This window comes from Petaurus breviceps, unplaced genomic scaffold (assembly GCF_028583685.1).
Source record: "Petaurus breviceps papuanus isolate PSGF00001 unplaced genomic scaffold, PetGlider_PUasm1.0 379, whole genome shotgun sequence".
In the NCBI taxonomy this organism is placed as follows: domain Eukaryota; kingdom Metazoa; phylum Chordata; class Mammalia; order Diprotodontia; family Petauridae; genus Petaurus; species Petaurus breviceps.
This window is the reverse complement of record NW_027186303.1, coordinates 170244-181927: the sequence shown is the minus strand read 5'-3', so window position 1 is coordinate 181927 and position 11684 is coordinate 170244.

The following is an 11684-nucleotide window of genomic DNA, read 5'->3' as shown; positions in this document are numbered from 1 at the left end:
AAGAGCAATTACCCCTCAGACTGGTGCTTGGTCCCCCTATACTCTGAAGGCCAGGAGCTGAAGCTACCAGGTGGCGCTGGTTGGCTGTGCCGGGTCTCAGCGGCTTCTCGCCCTGGGAGGCAAAAGCCAAGCACTCACACTTACAGGGTCCCAAAGTCCAGACTGCACTGACCTCTCACTTTGTCCTTCACATCTGCGTGTTGAAAATTCTAGAAACAGCCACAGCTGCTGCAGATCTGGAGTCCCTCTGGCCAGCGACTGGTCTGACCTGCCCTGGGGCTAAAGCCTTGGCATGGGGCTGGGCTGGGCTCCCAGAGCGCTGTGCTGGCTGATTCCTGCCCGCTTGCCGGGCTGTTCTCAGTGGGAAGTTAGCTTCTCTGTGTCATTTTGTGGGTTCTGCAGCTCCAAAGTTTGTTTAGAGTCCTCTTTTTACATGGATTGGGGAAGGTGGAAGCTGGAACAGTGGGGCGCTTTGAAGGATTTCTAAGAAGCAGAGGTCAAGGGAGAACATTCTAATCACTAGGGGAATGACCTATATAAAACAGAGAAAAAAGATGGAATCTCCTGTGTTGGGAAGAAGAAGCAGTTTATCCTGATTGACTATAGAGTTAGTGCAAAGGAGTGATACTATAATAATTTTGGAAAAGTAAATTGGGGTCCAGTTTCAAAAGACTTTAAATGCCAAACAGAGGAAATTTGTATTTCACCTTAGAGGTAATAGGGAGCCAGTGAAGTTTATTGAGTATGAGAGTAACTTGGTTATGACATTATCCTTGTCCTTGAGGAATATCAATTTGGCAGCTGTTCAGAGGACAATTTAGTGAAAGGTTCAAACTTGAACCCAGGAAGCTACAGTATTAATTAACTATTTATTATTATATATAATATGTCATATAATAATTAACTAATTAATTTAATTAATTCACCATAATTAATAACCTTTATTAATACTGTGAGTCCCACTGGAGTCCACCATGGTCCCTACAGAGCAGTAGATAGAGCACTGAATGTGGAGTCAGAGAAATGGGTTCACATCCAGCTTCTGACATTACTAGTGGATTGGCCTTGGGTAAGTCACTTAACTTCTCAGTAAAATGATAGGGTTTTTCTGGATCACCTCCACTGTCCAAAAGCAGGCATAGAAAACAGGTTGGGAAGCATGGTGTTGGGTTGGAAATAGAATATTTAAAGGAGTGAGCAGAGAATGAAAAAAAATTCTATCAATAACAACCTATGAACAATAATGAAACAACGGTAGGCAACCTCACAGGTAAGAGAAATGAATAGTCACAATACAATTTTTAAAAATCATATTGAAAAAACACCATTTTCGGGGCAGCTAGGTGGTGCAGTGAATAGAGTACCAGCCCTGGAGTCAGAAGGACCTGAGTTCAAAACTGCCTTCAGACACTTGACACACTTATTAGCTGTGTGACCTTAGGCAAGTCACTTAACCCCAATTGCCTTGCCTTCCCCCCTCCAAAAACAAGAAAAGAAAAGAAAAAGAAAAAAAAAACACCATTTTCTAAGAGAATCTCTTTGTTCCTATTATACTATATAAGTAGTCACCCTAGGCTTTGAACATAATAAAATAAATACTATCTAACTTACAAAAAATATATTTTTCTTTTCTTTTTTAGAAATTTCCTTTCACCTGTTTAATTTATTATTAATCTTAGTGAGCTTTTAAAAATGTGTAATGTCTTCTTTTTCTAGTTAACCCCAGGAAATCAGTGTCCCAGATAATGTTGTGCCTGTTTTACAGATAAGAAAGTGGGGGTTGAGTGTGGTTAAATGATTTGTCTAGGGTCACACAGCTAAGAAGCAAATGTCAAAGACAGGATTCCAAGTTAGATTTTTCTGAACCAATCTCTATGCTCTAGGGAGACAGATTCAAGTGTTTGGGTTGTTTTTTGTTTGTTTGCTTGCTTGCTTATTTTTGGAGAGGACCTAAGATTTCATTAGGAAGCTCCCTGTGAAGAACTTCCTTTACCAATACAGATCATCACTTTCTCTTAGTTTTAGAAAGTTGCCAGGGACACCGAGAGGTTAAGTGACTTACCCAGAGTCCGGAAAGATCTAGGAGGGAGGAAGGAGGGACAAAGGAAAAAAGAGAGAGGGAAGAGAGGGGTGGGGAAAGGAAACCAAGAAGAAGGAGAGGAGGAAAAGAAGAGGAGAAGGAGAAAGAGAAGAAGGAAGAAGGGAGGCAAACAAGAAGAGGTAGAATAAGAAAGTGTAGAGAGGCAGGGAGGGATAGAGGGAGGGAAGAAGGAAGAGGAGGAAAAGGGAGAGGAGGGAGGAGAGAGACAGAGGAAACAGAGATAGACAAAGAGACGGTGAGAGATGGGGGGAAAAGAAAGAGAGAGAGAGAGAGAGAGAGAGAGAGAGAGAGAGAGAGAGAGAGAGAGATTGCTTTTTTACTAATGGTTAGCCTTAGCTTATACTATCACTTTACTACTAAATCCAAATGAAACAGACAGATTTTAACCCAAGTTCACATGAGATAAAATTTCTTTCACCTTTGTGTTCCTCTGTAGACTACAGAGGTTCTGCCATGCTGTGACCTTGGCTTTAAAATACTTTAACACAAAGGGTGAAAAAAAGACATGCAAATGGCATTGTCCAGCGTTTGGAATTCCAGCCAAAGCATCCATCTGTTAATTGTCCAAATGGTCTAGAATTGATTTATAGGTCACAGGGTTGCAATGCATTTTTGCAAACCTTTTGACTTTCATTTTATTTTTAAAAATCCAACCCAGACAATAACTGTCTTATAAAATAAAACAGAAATCAAAGGTCATTTGGAAATGCTATAGTTGCCTATTAGTAGAAATCTTTATGTTAACCTTTCCCTGAAGTTTGCAGCCATGTTGGCTCAGTAGCTGATACTAAAGAAAGCCACAGCCTCATCAAAGAAGAATGTGATTTTTTCATCTGGAAGGCAATTTAGAGATCATCTCGTCTAATTTCTTCATTTTACAAAGCCTGATACTGAGGCCCACAGCAGGGAAGGGACTGCTCATGGCCCCACTTTCTTGTCCCTTAGCCCCGGCTTTTCCACTAAGGCATGCAGGTACATTTTCTAAATGAATTCAAATCCACAGTCAAAAACAACATCCCCTGAAGGGCTCCCCCTTTTCTTTATGCCAGGCTTATTTTTTTTCCTCCCTTTCAAAAATTACTCTCCCCTTTTGTGTTTCATCAATAGCTCTCAATGAGCCCGATTCAAAATTTAGAAACAAAGTATTTGGTCTACATAATTGCTCAGAGACCATGTAGCACAATCTTTCTTAAAAAAAAAAATTCTTAAATTTTAAAAAAATAATCTGAGCTGAAATAAAGAGCCAGGGAAATCTGGGCTTGGGATTTTTTAAATAAGCCTGCTGCCCATCACACTTCTCGGCAAGATAAGGGCCCAGAATGGCATTTGCCGAAATGCACTGCTATCTCTCCAGCAATCCGGCTCAGGCTCGGAGCCCCTTGGTAACAGCTTGGCAAATCTGTAAAAGGAATGTGACTGTATAGTTTGTGTGTGGATTGTCGAGTCATTATGGTCTCCAAATTGCACAGCAGATCATTAATCATAGGCCAAGATAGGCAATCGCTGCAGAAACCTGATGAAAGACCCCTAACATAATGCCAGCTAAATCATGTTTAACATGCAGACCTTGCCTGTGTAGATATGGACTGGAGAGAGGAAAGAAAAAAAAATCATTCCCCTTTTAGGAAAGAAAACTTCTCCTTATCTTTGATTTGCATTCAGTCCTCTCTCAATAGTCTTTAAGTCTGTTATTTAATTCATTTTGGTGCCTGGACCCATCACAAAGCAGAAATCCTAAGCGAGACCCATGCAGCCCATGACCTCCCAAACCTCTCTCTTTTCTTGTCAGTTCTATGTCATTTGTGAAGTTGAACCTTGCCAATTTGAAATGCTGACCTCTTCCATAGACAACCTTATTCTCCTTGAGTGAAAGAAAGGGCCAGGGCCTACAAACCACTCAAGCGAGAGATGGCAAGAAAAGAGAAAAGTGGATGACTGGTAAATCAATTTCCACAGCCCACCCAAAACCCACACACACACACATTGAATTTGTATAAATTTTCTTTTTAAAAAAATAGTGAATGGATTTTCTTTAAAAGAGGGGTGGGGGTGGCTTCCAAGACAAAATAAAAAAAAATTATGAATTGAATGAAAAAGAATAGGACACACAGCCTTCCAACAACCGTGCTTGAGGGGCTGTGGACTGCTCTTACACCTGTGGTACCCTGACACTCTTTTTCAAAGAAAGGGATTTCTCGAAATGCAGAAATATGCATTTTCATCCCCATGGAAGATAACAAAGAGAATAAACAGAAAGGAGGCTGTCAGCACCCCAGGACTCATCCTACAGAGCGAATCCCTCAGATGCGACGTGCTAAGTCAAGAATGGCCCTACAGAAGAGATGAGGCCACGTTTTACAAAGCATCTTGTGTATTGGCAGACTGTTGGAGGAACCTGCAATAGAATAAAGCTGGGCTCTTTAAACTTGTGCATAATCAAGGAGCCTTCCAAGCCACTTCATTCCCCAATCTTGCATTTTAAACCCTTTCCAAATGAAACCAATAATTAAATATGTAACAGTATGATAGTCGTTTCAACACAGTGATGAAATTAATGATAATTACAAGCTAAAATGTGATGCCCTATTTGTCAATGTGATGGGACTTCATCCAAGAGCCTTATACAGGAAGAAAAAGCTTTCTCTTTATGCACTCTGGAGTCAGTCTTTCAGGTTCATTTCAATTCGACAAACATTTATTGTGCTATGTGCAGAGCTCTGGGCTGCTTAGAATTCCCTCAAACAGGTACCCCCCCCAAATTGCTCCTGTGTGAGTGGAACTAGGGGTGAATGTGATTGGATTAAATGAAGAGGAATCGATCATACCGATCCAATTCAACAAACATTTATTAAGAACCTACTGTGTACAGTAGAAGGCATGGAATAAGTCCCAGCTCTAGAGGACCTAGGTTTAAATCTCAGGTATCTCAGGTATCTCACTTGCTATTTGTGTAAGTCTGAACAAATGACTTACCTCTGAGCTGGTTTGCTCATCTGTAAAATTTAGAGCTGGGAAGGAACTTTAGAGGTCAATGAGTCCAGTTCCTTCATTTTACAGATAAGGAAACTGAGGCTGAGTGAATATAAATGACTTGCCTAGGGTCATACAGCTGGGGAGCATCTGAGGCTGGATTTGGTCAGTTAGCTAGCCAACAAGCATTTATTAAGTGCTTGGTTCATACTAGGCTCTGTGCTAATGACAGATACAAAGAAAGGCAAAAATATCATCCCTGCCCTCAGAAAGGTCACACTCTGTCCAGGGGAGCAGCATTTGTTTTTTGGAAGGTAGTTGGGGTTAAGTGACTTGCCCAAAGTCACACAGCTGGTTTTTGTGTTAAGTGTCTGAGGCTGGATTTGAGCTCAGGTCCTCCTGACTCCAGGGCCAGGGCTCTATTCACTGTACCACCGAGCTTCCCCACAGCATCTTTTTTTTTTTTTAAAGAAGTTCTGATGCAGGGAGGATGAAAGGCCCCAAAGTATTGAGGGTATAGCAGTGGGCAGAGGGCAAGACTCAGGGGTCTTCAGAGGAACTGTGGCCTCAAGATTCACCAACCTTCGGTCAGTCTGGTAACATGTCTCTCTGAATGTAACCAAACTGCTCTTTGGACCAATGGACACACACAGCAAGTCCATCACTGAACCCACATTCATAGCCTTTCTCACTTGAGACAGCTTACCGAAAGCTTGGACTGTATTGGGCATAGGTCACTCACATGTTATGATAAGGCATCAAAGGAGGTCTGTAGTGAAGGAAGGTCCATTGCGAAACTTGTACGGTCAATCAACGGGCAGCTAGGTGGTGCCGTTTTGCATAGAGCGCAGGGCCTGGTAAGGCAGACATCTTCATGAGATCAAATCCGGCCTCAGACACTATCTGTGTGATTCTGGGCAAGTCACTTAACCCTGTTTGCCTCAGTTTCCTCATCTGTAAAATGAGATGGAGAAGAAAATGGCAAATGACTTCAGTATCTTTGCTGAAAGCCCAAATGGGAGTCACAAAGAGTGGGACATGCCTGAAAAACAACTGAACAATAATAAGTCAATCAATAAATAAAGACTTGTTAATTGTCTAATATTTGCCAGATATTGAACTATGGGACCTAGTAGAGAGATCCTGTACAAGTAGTATATATATATATACATATTTTATTAAATGATGAATCAAATAAACCTTTTTTCCCCTCACATGTCAATAACTCACATATGTTATATACCATCATATACCATGTTTTCTGCTCTCATTTGTGGATTTTAAGTTCATTATATATGGTATATATACATATATGTATATATGTATATATGTCCATGACTTATAGAACATTTTTCTCATAATAGCTCTGTGAGGTAAAGAGTATAAGCATTATCTACCCCTACTTTACTGATGAAAAAACTGAGGCTCACAGAAATTAAGTAAATTTCCCAAATTCAAATAGCTAGTGTTTGTCAGAGCAGCAGATTAAGGTCTTTCAGGATCACATCCAATGTTCTTTCCATTTTTCTATGTTTTCCATACATTCTCATTGTCTCTATGTAGATGTCTCTGAAATGGAGGCAACCTGGAGAGCCTACAAGATGGTACTTTTCCCAAATATGACTGATTCATCTTTGGAGAGGATCCTGAGAGGCTATCTAATTCAACTTCTAATTTACCAATGAGAAATGGAGACCCTGGTATGTAAAGTGCGTGGTTTATAGGTTACATAGAATCAGAGATTTAAAGCTAGAAGGAGCATCAGAAACCATCTAATCCAATCGAATAATTTTACAGATGAGTAAAACAGAGGTCAAGTAACTTACCCAAAGTCTCACAGATAATAAACATCAGAAGTAAGAATTGAACCCAGTCCATTCTCCTTTCATTTTACCAAGTCTTGGAGGCTGGGATTGACTTAATGGCCTCAGGCATAGACTCTCTGGGACCTCACTTGGTAAAGGACTGGAGGCACAGAATCAGAGTGGGGAGTAAAATTTAAAAGGAGAGAAATGGAATCTGAAAATCTGTTCTTTCTCTGTCCACCCTGCCATGACTTGTAGTGCCACAGGAGACACTAGCCTCTGTTTTCCTCCTTCCACAGCCTTTTCCTCTGATTTGTCATTTGATATCCTTGGAGATGATCACAAACCCTGTTATTCCTGCATGAACCCTTTCCTAGTGGTTGAAGCTAAGAAGACCTGAGTTTGAATGCTGCCTCAGAAACTTAATAGCCATGTGAAGCTAGGCAAGCCACTTAAATTCCATTTTCTTATCTGTAAAATGGAAAAAATAAAAGTACTTACATGGGCTGTGGTAAGGTTCAGGTGAGATAACTCATTTACAAATGAGATATGCGAAGCACTTTAAAATTGCTAGCTATTATGAGTATTGCAACTTGAAACTTAGAAGTCTGGTGAGATTTTATCACTCAAGTTATAAAGGCTCAATCCAACAAGCATTTATTATGCACCTACTAAATACAAGGTGACAGAAAGCATCTTTCCTGACTCTAAAACTCTTAGACACTGACCTGAGGACATTGAGGGGTTAAGTGATTTGTCCACAGTCATATAGGCAGTACTTGAACCGAGGTCAAGGTCTCAGCATCTGATAACCCCTACTTAACTTGGAGAGGTAAGAGGACAATTTCACCTGCCTTCTTCTCAGGGAACAAAGTTAATTTCTTTCCACTTTGTTCAAAGGTTTTATAGGACCTGCCAGGACTTTCTTTTTGTTGATCTAGCCTATGAAAATGCAAGGCCAATTCCAAGCTAAGACCAGATATCAGAGCAAAGGGGAAGTCTATACACAATGGGCACTTAGCCAACATCCCTACTTTAAACAATGACGACGACAACCCAATAAACAACCCTAAGATTCCATTGGTATAGCCAATAAGAGATAAGAAAACTACCAGTTCAGAGCATCAGCTGCACTCCAACTAAGAGTCTTTGAAAGTTGCTTGGGGCAGTAAGAAGTTAAGTAATATGCTCAAGGTTGCACAACCAGTATCTATCAGAGACAGAATTTGAATTCACATCCTCCTATCTGGGATAGGTCTTGATTCATTTGCCTAGATACCCAATCAATTGAGGAATGCTGAACAAATAATGGTAGAGGGATGAAATGGAATACTACTGTACCATAAGAAATGACTGAAGGAAGATCAGCTAGGTGATGCAGTGAATAGAGTCAGCCCTGGAGTCAGAAGGACCTGAGTTCAAATCCAGCCTCAGACACTTGACATACTTACTAACTATGTGACCTTGGGCAAGTCATTTAACCTCAATTGCCTTGCTTTCCTCCCTCAAAACAAAATAAAGAAATGATGAAAGGGACAGTTTCAAAGAAACCTGAGAAGAATGTATATTATAACAATAACATTGTTAATACTTCTCAACTTCTCTTTCTTGACTATCTTTCTTTTCTGAACAGATGGGCTTATTTTCCTTTTGGAAATTTCCCTGATTATTAGTGATGCATTGTAACCTGAGAGTGGGAGCAAGACTAGCTGTTCCATATGGTAGTATTTAATTCATACTGTAGCCAATACAGTAGGGGCAGCTAGGTGGTGAATGGAGTCACTAAGACTCATCCTCCCAAGTTCAAATCCAGCCTCAGATACTTTCTAGCTGTGTGACCCTCAGTCAGTCATTTCACCCTGGATGCCTCAGTTTCCTCATCTGTAAAAAAAGCTGGAGAAGGAAACAGCAATCCACTCCAGTATCTCTACCAAGAAAACCCCAAGTCGGGGAATGAAGAATTGGACACAACTACAGATTCCATTTGAAATTACTTCTCTTTCTAATCAAAATCAAATTTCACCAAAATGGGCATTTCTCCTCATCTCTCTAGGGTAACATAGATTATTGTTGTTGTTGCTGTTGTTAATTACTATCATCATCACCCTTCTTATTACTGTTGTTTTTATGGAAAGCTAGGACATGAAAATTGGAACTGCTGGGAAAAGAAAGGAAGAAGTTCATAGTCCTTTTTACATGATGCTAATCATATAGACTCATGATCAAATTCAAATTTAGAATCATAGATCTGGAGCTGGATGGGACATCAAGTTTAGCTCTCCCATTATATAGATGAGAGTGAGCAAGAATCAGAGATTATAGGATCATAGAAATACCATGTAGTTTGATCCCTTAATTTTAAGGATGGAGAAACTGAGGTCCAGGGAACTGAAATGAGTTGGCCAAGGTCACACAGGTAAGAGGTAACAGAGACAGGATTGGAACCAAGGTCCTCTGATCCCAGAAGAAGTGTAGTTTCAACTGGCCCAAGTTGCATTTGGGACTCATCTGCCTAAAGGGCATTGGTGAAGGCATGGGTATGAAGGAAATAATCAAGGAAAAGCTTAACAAGAAAGAAGAGAAGAAGGCCAAAGAGAGAACTTTGGGGAACTTACATTTTAGGGGGTTGGAAACAAGACAGGGAGCCAGCAAGGGAGAGAAAGGGGAGACACCTAAAGGGTTAAGAAGATATATGTCTCAGAAGCCAAGGGAGGAGAGAATGTGCAGGAGGGGTGTTCAACAGTGTCAAAAGCTGCAGAGAGGTCAAGGAGGATGAGGCCTGCAAAAAAACCAAAGGACATTGAATTTGGCAATTAGTAGGTCATTGGTGACCTCTGAGAGAGTAATTTCTGTAGTGCAATGGAGACAGAAACCAGATTGCATGGGGCTTAGAAGAGAGTGGGTGGTGAAGAAAGGGAGGCATTTTTTGTAGAAAGCTTTTTCAGGAAATTTAGCAGTGACAGGGAGGAGAGATGAGGTCACAGTTGCCAGAGCTAGAAGGGTTGAGAGACCTTTGGCCTAGTGATTCTACTCAGGCTTACACACTGTTGAGATCAAAGACAGAAAGAAAGTCCTTATATATAATAAAATATTTGTAACAACACTTTTTATTAGCAGAAAACTGGAAATAAAGTGGATGTCTGTTGATTGGGGAAGGGCTGAACCAATTGCAGTAATAGGATATTATTGCACTGTAAGAAATAATATGAAGAATTCAGAGAATCATAAGAAGACTTGGATGAACTGATGAAAATGAAGAAATTAGAAACAAGAGGACAATATCCACAGAGATGAGAGTAGTGTAAACAAAAACAGCATCAAAAGGCATCATAATTCCAATGCACTATAATGACTAATATTGGTCCCAGAGGATGGATTATGAAATCTATTTTCCCTCCTCTTGGTAGAGAGATGAAAGATTAATGGTACAAATGTTGTATACATTGGCAGACAGGGAGGACATTTGCTAATTTAGTTTTCTTTGTTACTAGGGAGGCCTCTATAGAGATGTGAATAAATAGATCTCAGGGAGTGGGGAAGGTGAGGAAGACATCAATATAATTTTTATTCAAAGGCTTAGAGAGACTTTACCTCATTTGTATGAAATTGGAACGAGCTAGAATAGAGAAAAAGACTAAAGATCATAGGATACCAGAAATAGAGCTAGAAAGAACCGCAAATACCAACCAACCCTCTCATTTTACAGATGAGGAAACAGAAAAATTTTAATTGAGTTGCTCAAGATTAAGAGAGAGACAGAGAAGGAGGGAGGGAGGGGGGGGGGGGGGGAGAGAGAGAGAATACTATTTTAATCTAGAAAAAGGTCAAAAGGAACAGGACAAAGCAAGAAAGGATAAACTTAAGAGCAGAAGACAACTAGGACTTAGAATGAGGGAAACCTGAGTTTAAATCCTGACTCAGTTATTTGCTAACAGTGTGACTCCTAGCAATTCCATTAACTTCCCTAAGCCTCCATTTATTAATCTATAAAATGGGGGCAGCAATAAATCTACTTTACAGGGCTGTTATGAGAATCAAATTTTAGATAGATAGGTAGATAGATAGATAGACAGTTATAACCACATTCCCCCAACCCTTTTCTACCCTTAAAGTGCTATGTAAAGGTTCATAAAATAATTAATACCCTTAGATTTGTATACTAATAATAGCTAGCATTTAAATAGTATTTTAAGAGTTGCAAAACATAATGATAATAATAGTTAACATGTTGTAGCACTGAACATCTGCCATTGTGCTAAACCATTTACAATCATCTCATTTGATCCTCACAACCATCCTGGGAAGTAGGTACTATTACTATTATCCCTGTTTTATGGATGAGGAAACTGAGGCAAACAGAGTGACATGTCCAGGGGTCATACAGCCAGAATACAGGGGTCTAAAGCTGTATTTAAACTTAGGTCTGGTACTTGATTCACTAAAAAAAATATTGTCTTATTTTTATCCTCACCACAACCCCAATATCCCCATTTCTAAAGAGAAGGCAGACCAATTTGGTGATTTGGCAAGAATTATACAGATAGACTGTATGAGACAAGATTTGAACTCAGGTCTTCCTGACACTAGATCTAACCTTCTACTCACTGCAAACCTAGTCAACTATATTTCAAGATGAAAGCCCAGCCCTCTCCTTGTACAAATGTAGAAAGTGAGGACTAAGATTTCATCCCTTCCTCTTCATCTGCATTTTCCTCATCATCATAACAATGATATAGGGCCTTAAGATTTGAAAAACACTTTACAAATATTGGCTCAGTTTATTCTCACAACAATCTGGGAGATAAGTA